We start from the raw sequence: 5,082 nt of genomic DNA, 5'->3' as shown, positions 1-5,082 counted from the left end.
TTCAACAACAAGTCGCTGCATTTGAACTGTCCAGTTATAAAGATGTGGTTAACAAAGCCTTGGTGATAGAAAAAGGGCTTGACAATGCCCAGGCTGCCAGAGAAAAGAATATGAAGAAAAGGTTTCGATCCACTGATTCTCCGAGCCAAAATAGTAGACCCTTCAAGTCAAAGGATCAGAAACCGAATCAAGTTGTCACCAGAGATAAAGGACAAGCTCGAGGTGCTATTAGATGCTACCGCTGTGGAGGACCTCATCTTAAGCGAGACTGCACCTGGATTGGGGGGCCATGTTTTTCTTGTGGTCAAGAAGGGCATAAGGCTGTTGTTTGTCCTAGTGGGAAGGAACAGCAGAGGCGACAGGCACCTCAGTCTTCTCAGAGAGCCCCTGGAAATCGAGCACCTCAGGAGGGACAACAACAAGAGGGAGGGCAGCAGAGGCCTAGGACCCAGGGTCGGGTTTATGCACTCACAGAGCAAGATGCCAAGGCTTCTAATTCAGTGGTGACAGGTACTAAATCCATTCCTAATACTCTCTCTTGTTTGGCATGTCATAAATTTGGTTGGGTTATATATGTTTGTGCATGTATGGATAAAGATTGTGATTAGGTGCCTTGTGACTATGTACAGGCATGATTAGGTTAATGTCATATGATGCAAATGTATTATTTGACTCTGGTGCTACCCACTCATTCATATCGGCCAATTTTGTTAGAAAGAATACTGAAATATCACCAGTGCCATTAGAATTTGATCTTTGTGTCTCAACGCCAAGTGGAGATGTTATATTAGTTAATTCAGTTTGCAAGAACTGTATTTTGGGCGTTGAGGACAGGGAAATGAATGCAGACTTGTTGGTCTTAGAGATGAATGACTTTGATTTGATTCTTGGAATGGACTGGTTGGCAGCATACCATGCTACTGTTGATTGTTTTGAGAAAACGATCAAGTTTCAGATCCCTGGTCAGCCAGTGTTTGGGTTGGTGGGTAGCAAGTCACCTCATCAAATGAAATTAATCTCAGCTTTACAGGCTAAGAAGCTTCTCACAAAAGGTTGTGAAGGATTCTTAGCTGCTGTGTTAGATACCCAGAAAGAGGAGCCCAAGTTAGAGAATATCCCTGTGGTGGCAGAATTTCCAGATGTGTTTCCAGATGAATTGCCAGAATTACCCCCTGATAGGGAGATTGAATTCTCCATCGACTTGATTCCTGGCACTGGACCAATTTCAAAGGCTCCATATCGAATGGCTCCAGCTGAATTGAAAGAGCTGAAGGAACAACTACAGGAGTTACTGGATAAGGGTTTTATCAGGCCTAGTGTATCCCCTTGGGGCGCTCCTGTATTATTTGTGAAAAAGAAAGACGGTAGCCTCCGACTCTGTATAGACTACCGGGAACTAAACAGGGTGACAGTACGGAATAAATACCCACTACCAAGGATTGATGATTTGTTTGATCAGCTGCAAGGGGCTCAGATTTTCTCGAAGATTGATCTTCGTTCTGGCTATCACCAATTGAAAATAAAGGCAGAGGATGTACCTAAGACAGCTTTCAGGACCAGATACGGGCATTATGAATTTTTGGTCATGCCTTTTGGTTTGACGAATGCACCGGCTGCCTTCATGGATCTTATGAATCGGATATTTAAACCTTATTTAGATCAGTTTGTAGTGGTGTTCATTGATGATATTTTGGTGTATTCAAAGAGCTCACAGGAACATGAAGAACATCTAAGGGTAGTATTGCAAATTCTTAGAGAAAAGAAGTTGTATGCAAAGCTATCAAAGTGTGAGTTCTGGTTGGATAGTATTTCTTTTCTTGGGCATGTGATCTCCAAAGAAGGTGTCTCTGTTGATCCAATGAAAGTGGAGGCAGTGGTTGGGTGGTGTAGACCTACCAATGTAACTGAAGTGCGCAGCTTCTTGGGATTGGCTGGATATTACAGAAGATTTGTTGAGGGATTCTCCCGTATTACCATGCCTCTAAGTCGCTTGACTCAGAAGCGAGTAAAGTTTGAATGGACAGATGACTGTGAACAGAGTTTTCAAGAGCTGAAAAAGCGTCTGGTGACAGCCCCAGTGCTAGCTATTCCATCTGGAACAGAAGGCTTCACCATATACAGTGATGCATCTCGTAAAGGACTAGGATGCGTTCTGATGCAGAATGGGAAGGTGATAGCTTATGCCTCTAGACAGTTAAAGTCATATGAACAGAATTACCCTACACATGATTTGGAGTTGGCAGCGGTAGTTTTTGCTCTGAAGATATGGAGGCATTATTTGTATGGAGAACACTGTGAGGTTTTCACAGATCATAAGAGTTTGAAGTATATCTTCACACAGAAGGAGCTGAATTTGAGGCAAAGGAGATGGCTAGAACTACTGAAAGATTATGACCTGACTATTAGTTACCATCCAGGGAAAGCAAATGTAGTGGCTGATGCTTTGAGCAGGAAATCCTCAAGTGGACTGGCAGCATTGATCACTACACAGAAGCATATTGTATTAGACTTGGAGAGATCAGGGATTGAGATACGGTTACATGATCCTAAGATACATTTGGCTACCCTCACAGTGCAACCTACTCTGATTGAAAGGATCAGGATGTCTCAGAGAGAGGATCCAGAGTTACAGAAGATCAGAGAAACAGTAGAGTCAGGTGTGCAGTCAGAATTCCGGGTGCATGAAGATGGCTCTTTAAGATTCGGGAGCAGGGTATGTGTGCCAAACGTGCCAGAAATGAAGAAAGAGATTCTTGATGAGGCCCATAACTCAGCTTATACAGTGCACCCAGGAGGTACTAAAATGTACCGGGACTTGAAGGAAAAATTTTGGTGGAGTGGCATGAAGCGAGATATAGCTCAATATGTTGCACAGTGCTTAGTGTGTCAGCAAGTGAAAGCTGAGCATCAGAGGCCTGCTGGACCACTACAGTCTCTTCTCATTCCTCAGTGGAAGTGGGAACATATCACCATGGATTTTGTGACTGCTTTGCCTAAGACTCCTCGGGGTAATGATGCAGTGTGGGTGATTGTTGACCGACTAACCAAGTCAGCACATTTCTTGCCTTTTAGAGTTGGTTTTTCTTTGGAGAAATTGGCAAGTATGTACATAGAGCAAATTGTGAGGCTGCACGGGATTCCAGTTTCAATTGTATCTGACAGAGATACTAGATTTGTGTCACAATTTTGGAAGAGCCTTCATAAAGCTCTTGGTACAAGACTGGACTTCAGTACAGCTTTTCATCCACAAACTGATGGACAGTCGGAGCGCACTATTCAGATCTTGGAGGACATGTTGAGGGCTTGTGTCATTGATTTGGGTGGTGCATGGGATAGTCATTTGTCGCTGGTTGAGTTTGCCTACAACAATAGTTATCAGGCCAGCATTCAGATGGCTCCTTTTGAGGCACTGTATGGCAGAAAATGCCGATCTCCAATTTGTTGGGATGATGTGGGAGAAAGAAAAGTATTGGGTCCAGAGATAGTACAACAAACTGTGGATAAGATACAGGTGATTAGAGAACGGCTCCTTATAGCTCAGAGTAGACAAAAGAGTTATGCTGACAATAGGAGAAGAGAACTGGAGTTTCAGGTTGGCGATCATGTTTTCTTGAGAGTATCTCCTACTAAAGGTGTGATGAGGTTCGGAATTCGTGGCAAATTGAGCCCTAGGTTTGTTGGTCCGTTCGAGATTTTGGACAGAGTTGGAGAAGTGGCATATCGTTTGGCTTTACCACCAGCTTTATCAAGTGTGCATAATGTATTTCATGTTTCAATGCTGAGGAAATATATTTCGGACCCGAACCATGTGGTAGATTTTGAGCCTATAAGTCTGCATGAGGATCTGATTTATGATGAGTACCCGGTACGGATTGTGGACAGAAAAGATCAAGTGTTGCGACGTCGGACCATTCCTTATGTAAAGGTGCAATGGAGCAACCACTCCGAAAGAGAGGCCACTTGGGAGCTCGAAGAAGAAATAAAAGCCAAACATCCTCAACTCTTTGGTATTCCAGGTACATTAATTTCGCGGACGAAATTTTTTTTTAGGAGGGGAGAATGTAAAACCCCCAAAATAGGAAAAAAAAAAAAAAAAAAAAAAAAAAAAGAAAACAAAAAAAAAAAAGGGGCGGTTGGGCCGGCCCGAAAAGACCGGGCCCAACCCCCTTATCACGATCGTGCCTAGGGCACGATCGTGGAAGAGAGGGGGAAGAAGGGGGGGGACGACGGCGGCGGCGGCTTGGAGAGGCGACACCGGAGAGGAGACGAGCGCCGGAGACCCGAGATCCGGCCGGCCGCGGGGAAACCCTCCTCTTTTCTTCGGTGATTTTTTTTTTTAATCCGGGTTGCTCACGGATTCTTCCACCCATCTCTCGCCGGAAAGGTCGCCGGAGCACGCCGCCGGACCGAGGTAAGCTTGGTTCCCTTCCTTTGCGTTCCATTTCTGAATTTTGGGAGGTGTTGGATTGGAGATTTGGCCGGTGAAGCCGTCGAAGAGGGATCCGAAACAGGGTACCCCCTGTTTCGGCCCCTTTCTTTTGGATTTCGCCACCACCGGCCGCCGGGATTGGCCGGAATCTATGGCGATGGGGTTGGCCGTGTTGGTGTGGGTTGGTTGAGGGGGGATTTCTAGGGTTAACGGAAGATGGGAAGTGTGGATCTGAGGCTCTCTCCCTCGTGATCCCATCCCCTTTTCCTCTTCCTCTCGTCGGTTGGCCGCCGGCCGGTGACGACGGTGAGAGCCACGGTCGTTGTCGTCGGTTGGGGGCCGAGCCACCATCACGGTGGCCTTTCGTGGAAGAAATGGAGGAAGGGGGAGGGGTCTGTGTCGGTTGGAAAGAAGAAGAAGGAGAAGAAGAAGAAGAAGAAAAAGGAGGGAAAATAATAATATAATAATAGTAATAAGAGAAGAAGAAAAAGAAGAAGAGGAAGAGACTTCTTCCTCTCTCTTTCTCTTAGCCGGTTACCATCGCCGGCGACTGCAGCAGGGGCGGCCGGCGATGGTTCGGCCAATGGTGGTCGAGGGTGGGGAGGTGAGGGCACAGCCACCCCGACTGTTGCCCTTGGACCAAAGAGGTGGAG

This window comes from Phoenix dactylifera, chromosome 5 (assembly GCF_051530095.1).
Source record: "Phoenix dactylifera cultivar Ajwa chromosome 5, Ajwa_hap1_PhDact_Kaust_v1.1, whole genome shotgun sequence".
Lineage (NCBI taxonomy): Eukaryota > Viridiplantae > Streptophyta > Magnoliopsida > Arecales > Arecaceae > Phoenix > Phoenix dactylifera.
Note: the sequence above shows the minus strand (reverse complement) of the source record.